Source organism: Macrobrachium nipponense, chromosome 12, assembly GCF_015104395.2.
Source record: "Macrobrachium nipponense isolate FS-2020 chromosome 12, ASM1510439v2, whole genome shotgun sequence".
In the NCBI taxonomy this organism is placed as follows: Eukaryota; Metazoa; Arthropoda; class Malacostraca; order Decapoda; family Palaemonidae; genus Macrobrachium; species Macrobrachium nipponense.
In genome coordinates this window covers 50,689,982-50,714,238 of record NC_087205.1, presented here as the reverse complement: position 1 = coordinate 50,714,238, position 24,257 = coordinate 50,689,982, and the positions used below count along the sequence as shown (strand labels likewise).

The following is a 24,257-nucleotide window of genomic DNA, read 5'->3' as shown; positions in this document are numbered from 1 at the left end:
CACGTGCATCTACTGTGATTTTTTAAGCATATATATATATATATATATATATATATATATATATATGTGTGTGTGTGTGTGTGTGTGTGTGTGTGTGTGTGTGTGTATCAGGACGGAACGGCTTCAGTATTATCCGCTGGGCGAATTCTTATTCATCAACACTACTTCAGAGCCTTATGAGAAAACTCAACGTTTCCTGTGAAATTCCCCGCTGTAAGAGAGAGCTGCGTTCAGAATAATTATTTCCTGCTGTTATCAACAGAATTCCAGTTGTTCATATTCATAGTCTGTAACTCCCAAGAGGGATAATGATTTCAGGATATGGGAAGACACGGCTCCTCCTCCCTCGCCCACCTGAGTTTTTCATCTGGCCTCAACATCTATCTACCTTCACGGATGCAACTCAGATAAAAGGTCTCGCCCCCAAAACACTTTCTTTTCTCTCTCTCTCTCTCTCTCTCTCTCTCTCTCTCTCTCTCTCTCTCTCACACACACACACACACACACACACGTGCTTTCTGTGTATTTGTTATCTCTGAAATTTTAAATATTTAAAGTCATTCAAGATAATTGTTACTGAATAACACGTATATGTGTGTGTGTTACAGGCAGATAATGAAACCAGGCATTTCATGAACTGCCTGATATTTCAGTCCGATAGCAAAATGCACTTAAGGATATTTGAGCCCCCTGGGGCTAGCACTAAAGACACGGCGAAAGTATCTCAAGTACACTGTTTCACTGTATTTAGTACTAGCCCCTGGGGGCCAAATGAATTTCGTCGTGTTTAACACTAGCCCCTTGGGGGTCAAATGTATTTCGCTGCCTAGTAATATCCCTTTGGGGATTACATGTATTTTGCCATGTTTAGTACTATCCCCTGGGGGTTATATGTATTTTGCCGTGATTAGTCCTATCCCGGGGGTTTAAATGTATTTTGCCGCGTTCAGTACTACTCCCTGAGGGTTACATGTATTTTGCAATGTTTAGTACTATCCCCTGGGGGGTTACATGTATTGTGCCGCGTTTAGTACTATCCTCTGAGGGTTTACATGTATTTTGCCGTGCTTAGTACTATCTCCTGGGGGGTTACATGTATTTCGTTATGTTTAGTACTAAGCCCTGAGGGTTACATGCACTTTGCCGTGTTTAGTACTATCCCTAGGGAGGTTACATGTATTTCACAGTTTATTACTAGCCACTGGTAGGCTCAAATGTATTTTGCCATGTTTATTATTGTCTCCTGGGGGGTTACATGTATTTCACTGTGGTTAGTACTGTCCCCTAGGGGTGCAATGTATTTCGCCGTGTTTAGTTGTAGGTCCTGGGGGTCAAATGTATTTTGCCATGTTTAGTACTGTCTCCTGGGGGTTTACATGTATTTTACCGTGTTTAATACTAGTCCCTTGAGGGTCAAATGTATTTCACCATGTAAAGTATTAGCCACTAAGGGGTTACATGTATTTCGCTGTGTTTAGTACTATCCCCGGAATGGATAGTACTTTATGGGAAATTCACTTTCTTCAGTCTTTCCTGAAAAAAGGTAATATGTATTATATTCATTCAGTAATTGAAAAAGGTAGAAAAGCTGACTTTGTTCAATGCAGTAACTTCGCTACCTGAAACCTGCATTCCCTCGTCTTCATGATCACTGTCATTATCACTCATTCAGCATAGGCCTAGTCCTGACTCCTGATTCAACAATTCCGTGACATTTGCACCACTTTCTCTATCCGTAAAGCTAATCATCAAAATTAGATTACATAGAAAATGGACACGGAGAAGCTCAAACGGAGCAACGAAAAACGAAATGGATTTTATTCTCAGTGAAAAAGTTAGTTTAGTTACAGATGTAACAGTGTTAAGCAAGTTAAAGTCAAGCGACCATAGAATGGTGAGAAGTAAAATTTGTCTAGATCTAAGGAACGAAAGAGAAAAACTAATTTTAAGAAAGAAAATAAGCACTCTTGTAATAAGAAAAAAATCTGATGAGTTTAGCTTAGCAATACAAAATAGGTACTCTCACCTACAGGATGACATGGAATCAAGTAAAGAAGAAAGGAATAGTAACCTAACAAAATTTGTATTGGAATCAGGGAATCAGCACAAGAGATAAGTGGAAAAGTTCCTAAACAAAATCAAGGAAAACTATCAGAAAACACCAAAAACTTAAAGAAACGATTGGAAATGAAGGTAAAGTCCAAGAGAGATGAAATAGAACTATCCAAAACAATAAACAAACTAAAAACCCAAGACATTCGTAAACATAATCAAACTAAAATTGAGGAAACACCAAAGAAGGGAAGAAGCATCAAGTTGATGAAAAGAAGACTCGGAACAGGGCGCCAACAGATATTTGCTTTAAAGGATGAAAATGGAAATATCAACAAATGAGATGAAGCGATAAAAATTGCTGAGGATTTCTATACAATGCTATACAATAGTGATATAGGAAATAACTGTGTCAATAGAAATAATGAAACACGTGAGCCGATACCAAAGTAACAGTAGGAGAAGTAAAAAAGAATTAAAAGATATGAAAAGAAACAAAGCAGGAGAAGATGTCCTAACAATTGATTTAATAATAGATGGAGGAGCTTTCATGATGGTAAAACTCGCTGAACTTTACACAAAATGCTTGCAAGAATGCTCTATACCTACAGCTTGGGAAAACTTTATCATTATATTAATTCACTAAAAGATAGGGACAAAAGACCTGAAAAATTACCACCCAATAAGTTTACCCTCATTAATATATAAAATATTCACAAAGATCATATTAGGCCGAATAGAAAGACAGCTAGATTTTAATCAACCAAGAGAGCTGGCAGGTTTTAGAAGCTGGTATTCTACAGCTAACAACAATTAACCAGCTAAAGTTAAAATCAACAGAGTATGACAAACCACTATATATGGCATTTGTAAACTATGAGAAAGCTTTTGATTCTGCAAAACTTCAGCAGTAATGAAAGCCCTTCAAAAGCAAGGAATAGATGAATCTTATGTTAGAACACTTGAAGATATATATATATACGGTTAGTACAGCAATCCAAAAACGACATAAAGACAGAGAGAAATTTCCTATTGAGAAAGGAATTAGATAGGGAGACCCTGGTAAAATGTAGGAATTAACATTAATGGGGAATACCTTAACAACTTAACATTCGCAGATGACATAGTTCTACTTAGTGAATCGGGAAGAATTACAAAAGATGATAGAAGATTTGAATAGATAAGACAGAAATGTAGGACTGAAAATGAATATGAGTAAACTAAATAAGGGTTATGGACGAACCTCTAGAGATTGTTAATGAATCCATGTGTTTCCCAAGGACATGAGACCGAAATTAAGAGAAGGATAAGTATGGGATGGCGAGCAGCATTTGGTAAACGAAATGAGATTATGAAAAGTAAAATGCCACTTTCTCTAAAAAGAAAAGAAAAGTATGGTCCTACCAGTATTAATGTATGCATCAGAAACTTGGAGGCTTAATAAAGCCTTAGAACTCGAAGAGCTATGGAAAGAATAATAATGAGAATAACACTAAGAGACAGAAAAGGAGCAACATGGATACGAGAACAACCTAAAGTAGAGGATATTCGAACAAGGAAGAAAAAGAAATGGACGTGGGCAGGACATATAATGAGAATGTCAGATAAGAGATGGACGAAAAGAATAACAGAATGGGTCCTTAGAGATTGCAAACGAAGCAGGATAAGGAAGAGAAGAGATGGATTGACGACCTAAGAAAATTTGCGGGTATAGAATGGCATAGAAAAATCATAAACAGACGAGAGTGGAAGATCACGTCTGAGGCCTTTGTCCTGCATTGGACTAGCAACGGCTGATGATGATGATGATGATGTATAGTATATATTTATATATATATATATATACTATATATATATATATAATATATATTATATATAAATATATATCTATATATATATATATATGAAAATACAATAATAAAAGTTTTATTTTTACCAGATATATAATATATATATATATATATATATATTATATATATATATATATATATATATATATATATATAGTATATATATATATATATATATGATATAGTGCTTGCAGGAAAATAAAAACTTTTATTCCGATTCGTTCGTTTTGCAAAGAAAAAATGTTTTAATGTTTTAAACTGAATCAGCAGAACAAGTGGAATTCCATCCTTCTTCCTATGAAAACATTTTTCACATTTGTCTCTTGGATATGTTTAATATAGATACCAAAAGATATTTTAAAAACGGAGTTAATAAATTTTGCTGTTTCTACACTGGAACAAATAAAGTGCTGCCTTTTGTTTGCATTTGGGGGAACTGAAATAATGTTAGTAAATAAAGGATTTGGGTTCGAAGACTCTTCACCTACGTTTAGCGGCTCTTTTAGGAGTTCTCTCCAAATTGAAACCCTTGTTTTGTAGTGTTGTGCCTAGTGTCTAGTGTCTAGTGTTTGTGCAAGGTTTTCCACGGGGTAGACTCAAGCAAGGTCCTGACAACATTGCACAAAAAAGCTGGTGGTTGCCTCATCCTTACAGTTTGTCTCCTTCATCTGGTAATTTAGTCTACTATTCAAAGTAACTACGTTTGATGGTGCTTTGCCTCGCGCGTTGTGTCGGCTCTCCTATGTTGACCAGTTTACCGACGTTTTGTTATTTGATGCCTGGATTCTGATAACCTTTCCAGTACACGTAGACATGTTTAACTCACTATTGTTAGTATTTCTGTTAAGTCTGCTTTCAACAGTAAATTTTTCTCGACGATATCAACAACATTTTTATGGTTGTCGTATCATCATTTTTGTTTTATTGCAAGATGAGGAAGGGTAGAGGGGGGGGGGGGGCGCTTGTGTTCTTGTTGTTCTTCCAATTGTAATATAATGATATAATCACGTCATTGCCTGTGAAGTATATAACTTTACCCATGGAAGTCTTGATGGAAATATGCAAATTTAATCACCAAGCTTCACTTTTGAGCCTTTGTCATTTTATGTGTATTTTTTTGGAAAATTGGGTTGTGCCTTATTTATTGTTGTCTTGACTATTAGAATTTTGTCCAGCAAAGACCTGAGACTGCTTTTAAATACTGTTACGTTAAGCCTCTATTTTTGGAAATTAGCATCTTCGAAAAATGCCGGTGACGCTGAAGTCGGCATTCTGGAAATAGGACAGCCTTAACTCATTCATATAATCTCGGACAGCAAATGCCCTAACAATGCAAGAAGACTTGTAACACGTGTGGGTTTCATAATTTGACATTTGAAAACTTTAGCTCCTCACTGTTTTGTAAGTTGGAGGAAGAATCTTTCTTGAGTAAAATCTAGCCCTAAATATTGTGTTGAGTCATAAAATTGCCAAAAAAAAGGATAGTGGAAGATGGTACCTTTTGGGGTTGATCCCTTAAACAAGACCATATATTGAGATCATTGGATGAGGCCAGTCATGGCACCGATAATGATCGTTTTTATCTATCGCTCAGATGCTCTCCTTCCATCTGATGACGAGCCTTGCTTGCATCATAAAGGCTCAAAGTTTCAGAAATACTATCACTGAGACTCCACACTGCTGGGATCTATTGTTGTCTTAGTCATTCATTTGTGAATTGATTTGCTTTAACCCCATGAAATAAGAATCTGGTGGTTGATAGCTGCTAGGTGTTAGCGAACAAAGAATGCACATCATATCCACTTGGCATGAAAACCAATTCTTGTAACTCTTCTTATGATTGAGTGCTTTCTTCTTCCATTCCCTCGCGACATCCAGCACGCGTCTGTTTTCAGAAAAACTTTGTTCTTCTTCCTTCGAGGAGCGGCAGAGCAAAGGTCACTTGAGTTCTAAAAGAGTAACGATTCATGTTGCTGTCCTTTGAAGGGAAATGGGTCTTCGTTGACATAATCTAGGTTTTCATCGTTTTAATTTTATCATCATTTTTTTACGATTGCCATCGACAAGTTTGTTTGTTGCACTCTCATTTGACGTCGGTTTCTTGCGCCAGATTTGGACCAGACAGTTTCTCAATTTATTCTATATTTTTGTATAGGCTTTTGAAACAGACAGTAGTTATTTCTGTCCTGTTTGATGTAGAATTGCTGACCAAGACAAGTGTTCCCCACTTGCACTTATGTATCTCGCTTCTATCCAGTCTGAAGTCGTTCGGGTTTCTTTTGTTCTGGAATAAATGCTCATAGTCAAAGTTTTGATTTCCCTCTCCTTGTTTTAAGAAAGTGTATTACTACTAGCAGTAGTGTTGCCAAACATACTGGCTCATAAAAGATTGTGTAAAACCAGAAATGACTATGGACACCTGAAAAGGAGTTAAAAAAAAAACCAGCAGATGCAGAGCAAAAATTGCAATATTGAACGTCATATTTCCTAATTAATATCATCTTCACAGTGACATCACAACACTCAAATGTGTGTGCTCACCACAAAACCCTAAGGTCAGCAAAATCAATTATTTCAATGGGAAAGTTTTCAGTTTCTTGGTGTCATTTGCTTTTTCTAATGAGCTCTCAAGTAAGCAGTTGTTTTTCTATGCGAATTGTACATCAAGAAACCAATTTCTATAGTTAAGGAAAAACTGATTTTGAATCAAGATTTACCGAGATTATAATCTACAAAAGGTGGCCTCAGGAGAAAGTACCAGTGCCTGGACATTATTTTGGAAATAAGCCGAAAGGCCATGAAATTATATAATAAGCCTTATAAAACAGAGCCAGTCCTACTGAACCAAACACAGTGTGTATCATAAATATTATAGAGAGGGGAGATTGGACAGTTTGTAGTAACCTAACCAGTTTGTGCCGTGCTCTGCCTGGCACCATAGCTATGCGATGATTCTTATGTAAACAATGGTGCCACCCTTTCAATCTAATGGGAAATCCTGCACTCTTTCAAGCGTGTTTTCTCGGCTGTCCGTCGAGACTGTCAAATGATTTATGCACCATTTACTATATACAATATGTACTTTATGCAGAAATACAAATATTTAATTTTGGAGTTAAGCCATCAAGTTTTGAAGATATAGGTTATTTTCCTAGCAGTCTTTAAAGATTGGTAAATTATCTTTGCAACATTTACCATGGGTAATGTGTGCTACATGTAGAAATGAAATTTTTTATTGTCTGCTGTAGTTTGTATACACTTCAACAATATAGTTGATCAATTTGTCGACATTATGTACCTTTCTTTCCACCATAAATTTGCAGTCCTGTTTCACTCTTTAGAGGCAGAACTAATTATTATCGTTCATTATTTATGGGTCAAACTGACACAAAATAAAATTTGAGAAGAGTGTGGTAAAATAATTGTCATGCCCAACGCTGTCATCCCATAGAAGCTTCATCCATAGGCATAATGTAATATCGATAATAGCCTAGGTTCTAGGTTCGGTAGCCTGATACCTATCAGCCAATATTCACTAGTCTGTGCTGTTGGTTGAGATGAAAAGTGAAAGAAGCTCATCTTGGGCAAGGTCACAATTAGGGTTTCCAGTTTGAACCCGATTTTGAATCCCGGGACAATTAGAAAATAATCCAGGGAATTCCAGGTTATTACAATTATTTTTTAGACATATTTTCATTGTTAACCATTCAAATTAAATGTTTTACGCAGATTAAGAGAAAAAATCTTAATAGTAAAGGTGATAAGACAAACCGCATTAATTTTTACTGGTATTTAATGGTAAAAATATCAAGGAATATTATAACTTTCAATGAGTTACAGTGGCAAATTTGGTGTCATCTTGCAAAATATTAACAACTGATTAGGATTATTTAGTAGGCATGTATTTCTTGAAATACTGAAAATATTGCTTTGCCCAACAACTAATGATAAATAATTAATGAAATTATACAGAAAATACTGTGTCCATTTGTGACACAATTGATATATATTTTGAAAGCTGTATCATTGTAGTCCAGATGTTATAAAAATGAAATATATATATATATATATATATATATATATATATATATATATATATATATATATATATATGTGGATATATATATATATATATATATATATATATATATATATATATATATATAGATATATAGATATATATAGATATATATGAATATATATATATAGTATATATATATATTATAGTATATATATATATATATATATACATATATATATATAGTATATATATATATATATACATATATATATATATATATATATATATATATATATATATATGTGTGTGTGTGTGTGTGTGTGTGTGTATATATAGTATATGTATATGTGTCTGTGTGTGTGTTTACAGACTCCAGCACATAGTAATTATTAGTAAATTAATATTTTGCCATTTTATTTCTCTAACAATATGCATGTGCCTTTCTATTAGAGTCCGTATTAACCTGTGTTTTATTCATCAGTAAATATTTTAATGGAGCTCCTCTATTCATAATAGAAGCCCTTTCAGAATTATTTGGTTTTTATTTTTCTTTGTTGGAACCAATACTTTTATGAACAGAATTTTTTAGTTTTTTGCTCATGAAATAATTACATTTCTCGTTATCAAGAAACATACTTAAAATATGGAAAAACTGGATTTTTAATAGTTTAACTTTTCTACACAATCGTAATTGTTAAACAATACTATATATAAAAGTATTTGTTTCAACAAAGAAAAAGAAAAATCAAATAATTCAGAAGAGTTTTCTATCATGAAAAGAGGGTCTCCACTAAAAGATTTATCGAAAAATAAAACGCAATTTAATAAAGAATCTAATATAAAGGCACATGAATACTGTTAGAGAAATAACATGGTAAATTACCAATTTACTAATAATTGCTATGTGCTGCGGTTTGCAGACATAGTAACCATATATAAAGCTATGTAAGATGTCGCAATCATACTGGCCTGTAATTCAACTTATTTATTTACATTGCTCAGTCTAAGTTAGGCTAGCCTGTACGAATAACTTAAGACTTTCATAGATGGCCAAGACTTGAGCTGTATTTCAGTCTATGGGGGAGGGGGTTGGGGGAGGGACAGCTAGAAACATCAGCATTCTTGAAGGTTATACCAAATTAGCCTACCATTGCTAAGCTAAGGTTAGGCTATTGATTATTTGATGATCAACCCAGGTAGACTGGCTAGTTGGTAAAGTTTACTTGTAGGCTAGCTAATTGTTAAAGTATACTTTTAAAGCTATATAATGTAGAATAAATTTTAAGTACAGGGTAAAATTGATAATGGTAAAATTGAAGAATAGCCTATACTACCTTTAAATGTTCTGGCAGATCAAATTCACCTGAGTCCTCTGCATATAAGGAGGTTTGAGAACCTCTTGACGACATTGTAAATAACATTATAACACTTCATTAATACTTACAACTGCAGCAGCAGGCCCAGGGCGAGGCCCCTTGATACAATGTACATTGCAGTACTAGTAGTAGGGAACATTCAGATTTAACCGTGGTTTTATGGACTGACAGTAATCCTACATTGCTAAGTTATTAGGTTACATGAATTTAATGTCAAATAGGCTCGAATAAAAAGCTTATTACAACATTCATTATATTTTACCAACTCAAAAACCAGGCGTCGGTAGTTGATTGCAAGTTGACTGTGCTCTAGTAACACGTTTGCCTGAGTTTGTTTCAACACAGTTATAAAGATTTTCATGAAAGAAAAAATGTCACTATTTAGTCAAATATGATCCCTGTTCTTGTGTGATCCTGTTTCTGTGTGGAACACAGTTGGTGGCCCAGCACTGGGTGCCAGAAGTGGCTTCGCTGCTGCTTCTCTCTAGAGCCATTTCTCAGAATCATCGCATAACAATGGCGCCTTACGTGCAGGTGTTCGTCACTGGTCTGTCCAGTTTCTCCCGCCTATATCTATGGTGTGTATCCATAAGCGTGTTGTGTGTGTGTGTGTGCGTGTGTGTGTGTGTGTTGTGTGTGTAACACCGCGAGATGTTTCTCTTTGAGAGGTCTGTAGAAAGTTAGTTTTCATGCTAGGATACCGATTTCGATGCAATTCTGAAGTTGAAAGCTGCACTTTATTGCAGTTAAGTGCAAAGTAACAGGTCTAGACAATTATTTGAAGTTAGTACTCGTATAGTACAAAGAGTTTTTAACTTCAGTGTGAACGTGTTTACTATAAGTTTCGATAAAAGGAATTTTTGAGCATCAAAAAATAATTTTTTCTTTGGTAAATATCTGGTTGAAGGCTGTTCATGCTAAATATTGTCCAGTGAACTTTGTTTCTCGCGATTCATGAAAAACTTGCTCAGCGACATCTTCATTTGATCGGTCTGACTTGAATTAATTTTAATACGACAACTTTCGTTTATGGGACATTCAAAAGTGGAATGGTTTTCAAGCTGAAAAGTCTTCATTTGCTGTAGCATGTCCTAAAAGGCAACACAACAGACATAAAGGGCTAACCTTAAAATCTGATCGTCAAAGTTTGCCAGAAACAAAAATTTCTATATTTTTCCATAGAAAGACATTCCACAGATATACAGTAATGGAGAAACATACATGGTTATTTGTGCACTATCGTAAACTCAGAAAAAGATCCTTTTTTCAATAAAAATGGTTTTATTACCTTTTGTGCCAGCCATTGCGTACTAAAGCATGTTGTAGTCCTTATTCATGATATGCGTACAGTATAATTATAAACTGAAAAGTGATATAATTTACTATACCTGTAATAATGACTATGACACCAGTCATTGTGTTAATCTGTTACACAGCACAGGGCCTAGAGAAAGGATAATTTTTCCTTTGCCCTTTACTTAAAAAAGAAATTTTGCTTATTGTCCTTAACATATATTTCAAGGCGATGCATTTATAAAATTATTTGATTTTTGAAGAGAAAAGCACAAGAGGGCAATGTAACTGAAACAGTGAAATAACATTTCACTGTAATATGACGGAATATTTATATAGCTAACAACAAATAGCAATATTTAAACTTTATAAAAAAGAAGTATATGTTAAAGTCTGGAAATGAATTCTTTTTGAATAGTGCCGGTAAATAATGTCAAGCTCGTCAAACCTTGTTCTCAGGAAGTCTGCCTCGTACCTCTTCCCAGAAACAAGTCCATTTGCAAGAATGATCAGGAGCGTGGCCAGGTCATCAGGAAAATCTGAAATAATGTTTGAATTGATTACCATTTTCTTTCTTTATTTATTTATTTCTTAAATGATTAGCGATGTCAAGGTTTCCTTCAAGGTCGCCGGCTAGACTGAAAAGCATCAAGGGTGTCAGTCTGAAAACATTTAAAGCGGAGCACAGCAAATATTTAAAGAATTAAAAACTTTTTCAAGATGTTTAGAAAACAAGTTTACATATTATCAAGTGTTTAAGTGTTTCTCATTATTGTTGTTCAGAACCTGAACCCTATTCAACCCCACTTGCGCGATTGACTTGAAAATTAAGCTTCCAACGAATATGGTGTTCATTTGAAAGAAGTAACAGAAGGTCATATCAAGTACAGAAAGAAGAGATCAGATATTAGAAAAGAAAAAAATTACAAATAAATAAATAAGTCAATAAATAACCAGATAAAAATGTAAGTCAATTAATAAAATGCAAGGAGATTTGTTTTAGGGTCATAATGTGCTGCTTCTTTACGTGAACATTTGAACTTGTAAATTTTTATCAGTTTATGTTTGAAGAAATTGTTAATAGACTCGTGCACTGACAATACCAGACAAAAGATCATCATACATACATCTGCAGTCACAGATATCTAGCAACACGTCATAAATAGTTCAAGACATCCTTGATTTTTACGTTACCTGGGTGTGTGATACTAAGCTAAGTGAAAAACGGCGAGTCCTCGTATAAGGGAAACTGCTTCCACAGACGTCTTTCAAAATCTGATATAACGTAAAAGTTGTGTATTAACATTTTCAAATGTCAAACCTTGTGGCAGCAATATGCAGAACACGTAAGAATATTTTGTAATGCCTAAGTTTCTGTTCAGACTTTTTTAATAAAGGTATAGAAATATTTAAAGAAAGATGAAAATTAATTTTAAAAGGGAGAATTTATAAAGAAATATATATATAAAAAAAGTTGGTTTTCGTGAAAAACATGGAAATAGTGGTGGGTAATATAAAACTAACTCGAGGTTTCTTTGAGGAACGTGGAAATGCGCAGGAAAAAAAATAAGACGAAAAAATCCAGGTTTCTGTAAAATGAAGTATGAAAATATGTAACGTAATGTTAAAAAAAATGAAATAAGACCATTGGTTTTGTGTATAATTATGACCATTTTGTCAGGAAATGTTCGTTGAAAAAACTTAGAAGAATTTCTTCTGTTGTGCCTCAACACCTCTTTATCTTTCCAGGAATCTAATGTGGTTAACATCGCCTCATAAATTTCCAAAAACTTTTTGCCCAGAATAGTCTTTTAACGTTTAACACGGAAATGATACTATTTTACATTTCAATATAAAGTTGTCATGATCTTATTAAATTTCTCAAATTTCCACAACAAATCATACTTCGAAATATTATATATATATATTTTTTCACATAAAATCACACTTATGTTTTACCTTTTCTATGAATATTCCACCTTCTTTTATGAATCTCCACACTTATTTACAGAGGAGGAAAATGCATAAAAAAGTTAAAACATAGGTGTGATTTTATGCAAAAAAAAAAAAAAAAAAAAAAAAAAAAACATATGTATATATATATATATATATATATATATATATATATATATATATATATATATATATATATATATATATTTCGAAGTATGATTTATTGTAGAAATTTGAGAAATTTAATAAGGTCGTGACAATTTTACATTGAAATGAAAAATAGTATCATTTCCGTGGTAAAACGTTAAAAGGCTCTTCTGGGCAAAAAGATTTTGGAAATTTATGAGGCGATGTCAACCACATTAGATTCCTGGAAAGGTAAAGAACTGTTGAGGTAGAGCAGAAGAAATTCAGAAACACTTCGGTGAAAATGTATAAGGAAATGTACTCTGGCTTCAGTGTTCCGTAAACAAAAAGTGCGAAAACGTAAAATTTCTCATTATCTTTAAAAAAAAATCTTGGAAAGTATGTAAGGGATATAAGAAGCTAAGCCTGAAATAGGTAAAGACAAGAAATGATATGGAAGAAGATCTTGATGCTCATGTTCAGATACGATAAATTTCAAAGGAAACGCAAATGGCATTTATTTCGCGTCAAAGTATAGACACTCTGAGAACATTTTAAAAAGTCAGCTCTTGCTAACAATGAGAAATTCTAGAGGGGAATGTAAACAGTCTAAGAGATAGTGAAAAAAAAAACATGGAAGAATTGTTAATAAATGTAAAAACTAAGTTATATATATATATATATATATATATATATATATATATACACACACACACACACACACACACACACATATATATATATATATATATATATATATATATATTTATATATATATTATATATATATGTGTATGTGTGTGTGCGTGTGTGTGTGTGTGAATGATTAAGACATTTTAAATTTAAAAATTTGGAAAGTTCGCAAATAACTGTGAACAATTGTAGAAATATTCAATTTTAGTATTGTGTCAGGTTATCAAAGTGTCATGAACAACAGAAATCTTACAATATAAGAAATGAAAAGAACACGAGGAATCTAGAACAAAATACTGGAAAATCTAGAACAGTCGAATGGCAAAACTGGAAGATGCAAAAGACAGAATTGAGTACAATAGAGAGTGAAGTCTGGATCATTTTAAATCATCAGTTGTAAACTGATGATTTAAAATGATTAAATATGATGCAATACAACTGATTAAATACAACTGATTAAATATGATGCAATGTACAGCAGAACAAAATATTTTTAAAGAAAGTTCTGTAGAATTATGCAAAAGATATATACGAATATATGTATAACACAAGAGTCCCTCACCCGAACGTTAAATGGGAGATTTTCAAAGAAATCTGAGCAGATTTGAAACCGGAATATATGAGATTAATTGCTGAACATTTCCAATGAAAGTTGTAAGAGTTTGAGGTGGTCGCTTGGATGGAGGAAATGTGAAAAATTCAGTGAACCGAAGGAGTCATGGAAGAACTTGTGCGATTCCTTGTGAGGGTTCGTCAAATTCTGAAGCCGTTCATGTCAGAGTTATAGAGATCATGACCCGTGCGAGGTGAGGCGAGAAGGCGCCATGTGTAGTAAGGCGTCTTGTAAATTAGACTTTCTTTGTCTCTTTGTGCATCGGCTCGACCAGTTCAAGAGGCTGCACCGCTGCCACTGAGTTCTCTGCATAATGTGTGAGTATTTTGCAGCAGATATACATACTAGACAGAGAGCGTTACTCGCCCTCACAATCATTTCTCCGCCACACTAATGAAGAAAGCGGAAAGTGACACTGAAGACGGCCGTCGCCTGTGGAATAAGAGAGACAGCCTTAACGAAATAATGATGAAACAAGTAGTGTTCAGTTTGCTTTGACGAAAAAACTAATGAGTATATCAACAAGATTATGTGAAGCAGGTCGCGAGGCACCTACACACATTATTGACTGAGGAATGCGAAGGCGTGTCAAGGAGACGAAGGGTTGCGTCCTGGACGGTCAGCAGGGATAGAAAGAAAGGAAGCATCCTCAACACAATCCGTGGTTCCGTGGACCTGGGCCTGGGAGCCCAAGTCTCTCTATTTTTTTTGCTGCATAGGTATCTTAGTTTTCTGCTAATGAAATGACAAATAAACGAGTTATTAAATATCCAAAATTTGAAGTAGCAGGGAAAAAAGGCTGTCTTTAGGATAAAACTGCTCTCTTATAACATCTTGTTCTTGGCATTCAGTCAAAGGTCATGAATATCGAGGAAACCAAGTTTCCAACAAACTTCTTTGTGCAGCTTGACAAAATATATAACTAATATGAAAAGACTTTGTACAGTTTTAGCGTTAAGCAGACAGAAAAGGCTTTCTACTGTTTGTTCGTCTATGTAACTGGAGTCAGATGTACTCACAACTCAATGTTAATTTCCTTAGATATATCGGACGTTCTCAAGGGAGGGAAAAAGAAAGGTTTCATAGCGCGTCATCTATAGCTTCTGTATATTTTCCCAATGTCAAGAGGGATACATATCGAATGATTCATCCCATAAAGCAATCAATCCTTCATCCTTCATCGCTGAAAAGCTGCAACTTCGAATCAAGTACTTTGCAATTCATTTCTTCCTTTGGTTTAACGTTTCTTTTACGCTGCTGGTTATCTAGGCGCTTCGTTCCGCCGGCCACCGATTTTGGCTGTTATGATTTCCTGCTAAGAAGCCTTCAGGCTGACATCGGCGAATGTGAACAAGACACTGGGGACAAGACGAATGTATTTATCGACAGGCAGGGAGATGGCATTTCTCGGGGTCTCTGATCTAAGTACTTGAGGCAGCGCTATGTGTGTTGGTCATCAAAGGTCCCGAATGTGTTAACCGAACGTGAAGGACTTTTTGGTCTTGAGAGAGAAAGGGGAGCCGGTCAAGAAGGCTCAGTTGCTGTGCAAGGTGGACCAAAGTCTTTAAAAAAATAAATAAATAAAATAAAACAAAAATAAAAAAAGAGGGGTGCTGCCTATCTTTATCTTTTCTTATTAGATATAAAATGAATGGTCTACAGAATTTGTGCTAAACTTGATTGGCACTGAAATCGCTGTCCACAGCAACAAGTAGAGAGAAAGAGACTTTTAAGAGAGAGAGAGAGAGAGAGAGAGAGAGAGAGAGAACCTTGTATGTGGGATTTAAATGTCAGTGATTAAGTTACCCTCTGTATCATTTTCATCTGGCACATTCTTCTTGTTTATTTGATTTCCTTGTGAGCAGTATTCGCATCTTATGACCTAAGTAATAACTTGTGAATTATTTTTGTTTATTTGTTCTGTTTCATTTGAAGGCAGCAGGGAAACGTGAGTATGTAGTATGTGTTAAGCGTGAGCGAGGGAGAGCCAGTTTATGACTTGTGTAGTTCGAGTTCTCCGCCTCAGCAGGACCAACTGTTTACTCCTATATACTAGGTAGTGTTACTCAGGCTTATTTTCGGTGACCTGCATAAGCATTTTTGTTGAAGTCATCTTTGATCTCAGTTTGGCTCTGCATCAAAACGCTGTTGTTGAGTAAGAAGTATTATTTGGAACGATGTTTATCAAGGAGTTATATAGATTTTGCACAGCTGCGTTTCAAGCCTAAGTTAATCGCATTAGTGCATTGTATGTATGAGAGAGAGAGAGAGAGAGAGAGAGAGAGAGAGAGAGAGAGAGAGAGCGCGATGGGTTGCTGGGGGCGTCAAGTCAGTAGCTAGGCCGTTGGGCGTCGAGTACCGACAGTAAGGGAGGGAGGGAGGGAGGTAGTTCTGAGCAGAGGGAGTTGCTCTGACGTCAGAGACGTAAACAAATCGAGTGCTGACAAAACATGAACTGAGGAGGCGGCAGCAGCGGGGGGGTGGGGGCGGTGGTAGTTGGGGTCTGAAAGGCTGAGTCGGTCATGAGGAGAAAAGAAAAGGTTGGTGAAAGTGGCGGCATCTCTTCAGAAATATGCATCCATCAATCATAAAGGTTTTATTTTATGCCCCTTTTCGGGCGCAAGGTCAACATACCCTATTATAATGGAAATAAATGGTTGTTGTGTCCATGTGCTGTGCGACGCCAGCCGAGAGTGAGTGAGGACGACGGAGGAATTCAGCTGAAGACTGAAAAAGCTGTGGCTGGGCTTTCTGCCGCTGTGGACTTAGGACTGGCTGCGGACTGTCTTGAGATCTACGGGCCGGGATCGACCTTGTTGTCTGCTTGCATTAAGACGGCATTAACATGGATGTTGGCCAGATGCCCCATGCCCATATTAATTCGGTGAAATATTCCTCTCTTTTATCCTTGAGACATGGCACTTAAGAATTAATTGGTCATATCGAATGCCAAGTCATGAATCTCAATAAATCCCTAATTGACTCGTAATGAATTGGCAACAATTCTTCATTGAAATTCTTCAGGCTCACAATTGACCCTTTGTGGCCCAACAATAACCAAGCATTCGGGCACAACTGCTAATCTGTACTAAATTTAGTCTCTTCAGGCACCTGATGTGAGTCCTACCAAGTGAAAACGATCTCTCTCTCTCTCTCTCTCTCTCTCTCTCTCTCTCTCAATAACATGAGTTAACTGGGAAAACTAGTTAAATATATTAAAAATAGACAGACTATATATATGTATATATATATATATATATATATCTATATATATATATATATATATATATATATATATATATATATATATAGCCCTTTCACTGTTATTCTGTGTTTCTGTTTTTACTCTGTTTTTATTCTTAATTTATTAAAAAGGTTTTTAATTTTGGTGTTGGTAAACATTGTGTGTATCTTTTTACTTATGCGCAACTGATGTGTAATCGTTTCAGCCTGGAAAATGTATCAAGCTGATACGAAACGTCGGCGCTAATAAATGGATGAAAGACAGAACGCGTCTCCCTACTCCAATATGTTTATCCCTGAGTAATTGCTCCTGTCTCCATACTACTTATATATACACACATATATACTCACTCACCTTACGTGGATTTTGTGATATATACATACATACATATATATATACGTGAAACAAAGAGGTTCTGCTTTTTCCGTAATGCTCAACTGTACTTACGAGTGACGAAGGTGAGCTCCCAAGTCACCAAGACAACCTTGTGTAAAGCGTTGCTGGGCCATGAGTCCTTACTTATGGGTAAATGACGGAAAGGAATCTTTTTTTATTTAGGAGAATTCATTATCTATAATACCAGCGTCTAGAGCCTCAAAGTTCAGAGCAATCCTTGGCATCCCAACTGTTGGTGTTAAATAACGAAAAAAAAATCAAGGAAAAACCCTTGAGATGCCATTGGTTGTGCTCTCTTTGCATAACGGATAGATAGTCTCTCTCTCTCTCTCTCTCTCTCTCTCTCTCTCTCTCTCTCTCTCTCTCAACACGTCGTTTACCTAACATCTATCTCTCTCTCTCTCTCTCTCTCTCAACACGTCGTTTACCTAACATCTCCATTCTCTTTAGTTGTGAATAAAAAATAATTTCATTCCAAATGAGATTTTCCGGAGAATATGAACAACACGAAAAACGAGACAGATAAATGTGGTATTCGTTGAAAAGTGTTCACTTCCTATTCAGATCATGTTCAGACTTTCATCTTGACGAAAAAGTAAGTTTGCGCGGTAAATGGAATTAAAAAAGATGGGAGCTGTTGAGACTATTTATTTGTGTTATGTGTGCGAAGTGCAAAGGGTAGATTTTTGAAAAGGTTCGTTAGCTAAGATGGAAGGACCTCAGTCAGTGTCTACAAGAGAGGCGACAGAAGACGCAGTCTGTGCAAGAGGGAGGGTCCATTATTGATGAGTTTTTCTGTCGATATACAAAGCAGCTGATGCTCTGCGTCGATATGCAAAGCTGTGTAGCTTTCACTGTTACAATAAATGTAGACTAGACTATGAAAACTATGATGATTATTGCCTGTTATGTGTATGCGTTTTTACCACTATTATTATCATTATTATTATCTTTTCTGCCATGTATGTGTTATTATGTTATTGTTACTACTATTATTCAACCTCAGACGAGTGCTTCTGTAGGAAAGGGTAGTATCACTCCTCCTCATTTGTCTACTTTCTTATATAAATGTAAATGTGATGATATATATGTGTGTAGTGTGTGTGTGTGTGTGTTTAGCTCGAACTGTACTCACTTCAATGTTAAAGCCCTGTAGGTACTTAAGAGAGGGGGTTGTTCAACTGTGACAGCCCTTCGGGGCGTCCTGTAGTATATGTATCTTTGACTGATGCTGCGCCTCTCGTAGGATGGGGGAGGGAGTGCCCAATAAACTAGCCTCTCACAGGATGGGGGAGGGGGTGTCCAATAAACTAGCCTCTCGTAGGATGGGGAGGGGGGAGTGCCCAATAAACTAGCCTCTCACAGGATGGGGGAGGGGGTGTCCAATAAACTAGCTTCTTGCGGATGGGGAGGGGGTGCCCAATAAACTAGCCTCTCGTAGGATGGGGGAGGGGGTGTCCAATAAAGGGGGCTACTAGCCTCCCTCGAGAATGTTTGCAGGGGGGTGTCCCAATAAACTAGCCTGCTCATTCAGAGGAGCAGGGGGTGTCCAATAACTAGCCTCTCGTAGGATGGGGAGGGGGTGTCCAATAAACTAGCCTCTCACAGGATGGGGGAGGGGGGTGTCCAATAAACTAGCCTCTCGTAGGATGGGGGAGGGGGGATGTCCCAATAAACTAGGCCTCTCACAGGATGGGGGGAGGGGGTGTCCCAATAAACTAGCTTCTGCGGGATGGGGGAGGGGGTGCCCAATAAACTAGCCTCTCGCAAGGGGGGAGGGGGTGCCCAATAAACTAGCCTCTCGCAGATGGGGAAGGGGGTGCCCAATAACTAGCCTTCGCAGGATGGGGAGTGGGTGCCCAAGAAAACTAGCCTCTTGCAGGATGGGGGAGCGGGTGCCCGCCAATAAACTGCCAATCTCTGGCATGATGGGGGGGGTGCCATAAAATAGCCCTACCCAATAAACTAGCCTCTCGCAGGATGGGGAGATTGCCCAATAAACTAGCCTCTCTCGCAGGATGGGGAGGGGCGTGCCCAATAAACTCGCTTCCCATAAACTAGCCTCTGCAGGATGTGGGAGGGGGTGCCCAATAAACTAGCCTCTCGTGGGGATGGGGAGGGGGTGCCAACTAGCCTTTCCGTGGGTGGGGAGGGGTGCCCATAAACTAGATGGGGTTTCGTGGGAGGTGAGGGGGTCCCAATAAAACTAGCCTCTCACAGGATGGGGGAAGGGTGCCCAATAAAACTACCTTTCGCGGGATTGGGGGGGGTAGCCCATTAAACAGCATCGGATGGGGGGAGGGGTTCCCAAGAAATACCCTTGCAAGGATGGGAGAGGGGTGCCCAATACTAGCCTCTCACGGATGGGGAGGGTGTCCAATAAACTAGCCTCTCGCGGATGTGAGTGCCCAATAAACTAGCCTCTTGTGGGATGGGGAGGGGGTGCCCAATAAACTAGCCTCTTGCAGGATGGGGGAGGGTTGTCCAATAAAGTAGCCTCTCGCAGGATGGGGGAGGGAGTGCCCAATAAACTAGCCTCTCACAGGATGGGGGAGGGTTGTCCAATAAAGTAGCCTCTCGCAGGATGGGGGAGGGAGTGCCCAATAAACTAGCCTCTCGCAGGATGGGGGAGGGAGTGCCCAATAAACTAGCCTCTGTGGGATGGGGAGGGGTGCCCAATAAACTAGCCTCTTGCAGGATGGGGAGGGGTGTCCAATAAACTAGCCTCTCGCGGGATGGGGGAGGGAGTGCCCAATAAACTAGCCTCTCGCAGGATGGGGGAGGGAGTGCCCAATAAACTAGCCTCTCGCGGGATGGGGGAGGGGGCTCCCAATAAAAATAGCCTCTCACAGGATGGGGGAGGGTTGTCCAATAAGTAGCCTCTCGTGGGATGGGGGAGGGGGTGCCCAATAAACTAGCCTCTCGCAGGATGGGGAGGGGGTGCCCAATAAACTAGCCTCTCGCAGGATGGGGAGGGGGTGCCCAATAAAACTAGCCTCTCATGGGATGGGGGAGGGTGCCAATAAACTAGCCTCTCACAGATGGGGGAGGGGTGTCCAATAAAGTAGCCTCTCGCAGGATGGGGGAGGGAGTGCCCAATAAACTAGCCTCTCACAGGATGGGGGAGGGTTGTCAATAAACTAGCCTCTCGCAGGATGGGGGAGGGAGTGCCCAATAAACTAGCCTCTCACAGGATGGGGGAGGGAGTGCCCAATAAACTAGCCTCTCGCAGGATGGGGGAGGGAGTGCCCAATAAACTAGCCTCTCGCAGGATGGGGGAGGGGTGCCCAATAAACTACCTCTCACAGGATGGGGGAGGGTTGTCCAATAAAGTAGCCTCTCGCAGGATGGGGGAGGGGAGTCCCGCAGTGCCAATAAACTACGCCTCTCACAGGATGGGGGAGGGTTGGTCCAATAAAGTAGCCTCTCGCAGGATGGGGGAGGGAGTGCCCAATAAACTAGCATCTCGCAGGAGGGGGAGGGAAGGGTGCCCCAGGGATAAATCCCTAGCCCTGCCCAGGATGGGGAAGGGAGGGCAATAAAAACTAGCCTCTCGGCAGGAGGGGGAGGGAGTTGCCCAAATCAACCTAAGGGGGCCTTTGCAAGCAGGATGGGGATGGGGGAGTGCAATAAATAAAGCTCCCTGCCAGGAATGGGGGAGGGGGTGCCCAATAAACTAGCCTCTCGCGGGATGGGGGAGGGGGTGTAATAAACTAGCCTTCGCAGGATGGGGGAGGGAGGGCCCAATAAATACTAGCCTCTCGCAGGAATGGGGGTAGGGGATGTGCCCAATAAACTAGCCTCTCGCATGAGGGGGGAGGGAGTGCCCAATAAAACTAGCCTCTCGCAGGATGGGGGAGGGAAAAAAAAAAAAAAAAGGGCCCAATAAAACTAGCCTCTCGCAGGATGGGGGAGGGATCTGCCCAATGGGAATAGCCTTTTGCAGGATGGGGGTGGGAGGAAGGGCCCAATAAACTAGGCCTCTCCGCAGGAGGGGATGGGGAGGGGACCGATGCCCAATAAAAAACTAGCCCTCTCGCGGTGGGGGAGGGAGGGGCCCTAATAAAACTAGCCTCTCACAGGATGGGGGGGGTTGAGGGTGTCCCATCAAAGTAGGGCCTCAATCGCTGGGGATGGGGGGAGGGAGTGCCCAATAAAACACATAGCCCAACTCTCACAGGATGGGGGAGGGGGTGCCCAATAAACTAGCCTCTCGTGGGATGGGGGAGGGTGCCCAATAAACTAGTCTTTTCAGTGGGGGATGGGGGGGGGAAGGGGGTGCCCAATAAACTAGCCTCTCGCAGGATGGGGGAGGGGGTGCCCAATAAACTAGCCTTTCGCGGGATGGGGAGGGGTTGCCCAATAAACTAGCCTCTCGCCGGATGGGGAGGGGTGTCCAATAAACTAGCCTCTCGTAGGATGGGAGGGGGTGCCCAATAAACTAGCCTCTTGCAGGATGGGGGAGGGTGTCCAATAAAGTAGCCTCTCGCAGGATGGGGGAGGGAGTGCCCAATAAACTAGCCTCTCGCGGGTACAATTCAATTCAGAAAGCAGTTGATGCTCTGTGTCGATATTCAAAGAAACTGATAGAGTGAGCGTTCTGCGCATTGGTATTTATGCAGCGATTAACAGATGAAAAGGAAATGAACAAGGGAATGTTGCCTTTTTTCTTTAGAGCCAATTGGCATCTTTTAAATTTATATATCAATTTATGCACGGTTGTTGCAGCTCGGTGCGACTTCGACTATTGAAGAGCCAGGAGATCAATGGAATTCCGAAAACCTGATTTGCGACGCTCTTCTGTAGTTCCCTTCATGCCTCAGTTGAGCTAAACCGGAAATGAGGTAGCTGATGATTAGCCAGTCGCCTGTGGTACATTGCAGCCCTGGTAGAGAAAGGCATTTGGCCAATCACTTCATCTCTCAACTAAACACTGAAATCTGGAAGCTCAACACTCTCTGGAGTCATCCCAAGTAAGGCAAAAGAGTATATGGCAAACTGATGGTGGAGCACAGATTCCCCTCCCAAGGTCTGCCAGTCGATCCTAGCCTCCACCTACCAGTCAGCAGTCTGTCTGTCCAAGTATAAATGGGTACCAGCGTTGGCTGGTGTTGAAAAACAAAAAGTGAGAGGCTAACAACTGCATCTTTCAAGACTTCGTAGAAAACCGAGGTATAAACTTTTTGATAACCCCTTTGAAATGGAAAAGACATATATATATATATATATATATATATATATATATATATATATATATAATATATATATATATATTTATATATTATATATATATATATATATATATATATATATATATATATATATGTATATATATATATCCACCCTTGCACAGTCACTGACAGAGAGCCCAGATATTAAAGTAATAGAAAAATTCTAAATTGGGCAAATCTCATTATTTCATATTTATAAAACTGTTACTATGATCTTATAGATGGAACATCATTGCAATTAAGATTATAATTATTATGAAATTGTAAAATTGTTATGTTTAACAGACAGTTGTATGTATATAGATACACACACACACCTACACACACAACACACACACACACACACACACACACACACACACACACATATATATATATATTATATATATATATATATAGATATTATATATATAACTAAACGGTTTTTCATTGCTGTTTCTTCGTGCTCCGTCTCCCGATGCTAATCATTTACTCCGTGATACTGCTTTTGATTTGGTCGCTTTTCTTCTGTAATAATTATTACCACTTCAACATTCTCGTGTGTATATTACATATATGGAAAAGTGTCAGGTCTTCAGAATGAATTTGCTTTTTGAAGTTTATTTGCTACTGTCGGAGTGAATCAATGTGACTAAGACAAAGAGAGGGAGAGTGGAGGGAGAAGCACTCTCGTCGAGTTTCTCGATGGCCGAATGAAAGTGTGGAGGAGGATGACAGTGAGCGAGCAATAAGCGACCGTTATCTGCACATTTTATGCTCCATTTATTACTCTCCATAATGGAATGGTGTTATCCCTTGAACGATTTGTTAGACTTTTTCCATCCACTCTCCTTGCCGCCTGGTTCCCACTCCTCACGGCTAAAAATAGAGCGTCGTCTGCCTTCCTCGGGTGAGTTGTACCAGAGCGTCCGCCTCCTCCTGCCCAGGGTCGTATCTTACTTAATCAAGCTTTTAAAGGGATGCGACCAAACCTCTGGGGAAAGCCTCGGCCACCTCCCTCACAAAGTGCCTTCCCTGAAAGCGTGTGCACATCTCGGCGCACTTTTGCTTTCCCGCTACGATCTTCGTGGGCAGAAAGCACTTCCGAATGCTCCGCCTCACTTTGTCGTATCCAACATCCATATACTAGACAGACCGATGTCCTATTCACGCTGGTCTCCGCTCTTCGACATCTCCGAATTGTTGTCCTGGGCTCATAAGACAGTAACAGGTATATACGTTTTTACCTTCGAAGGGGGAATTGCGCCTCTAATGAGATATCGTCACCAGAACCAGCTATATCTGTGCATGGATTTTTTCTTTTCAAGTGTGCAACAATCTGCACGCGCGCGGGCGTGCATGTAATGAGAGATGTGAGTGCGTCTTAATGATGTGAAGATATTGCCAGTTGCTTAGCTTGTTATCAGTGGG

General features: G+C 38.8%; 1 protein-coding gene across 1 annotated transcript in view; it reads right to left on the bottom strand.

Moving 5' to 3' along the window:
- Window positions 1-24,257, bottom strand: part of LOC135224796 (uncharacterized) — a 110,637-nt gene that overhangs the window by 50,583 nt on the left and 35,797 nt on the right. The gene's annotated exons all lie outside the window — the stretch shown is intronic.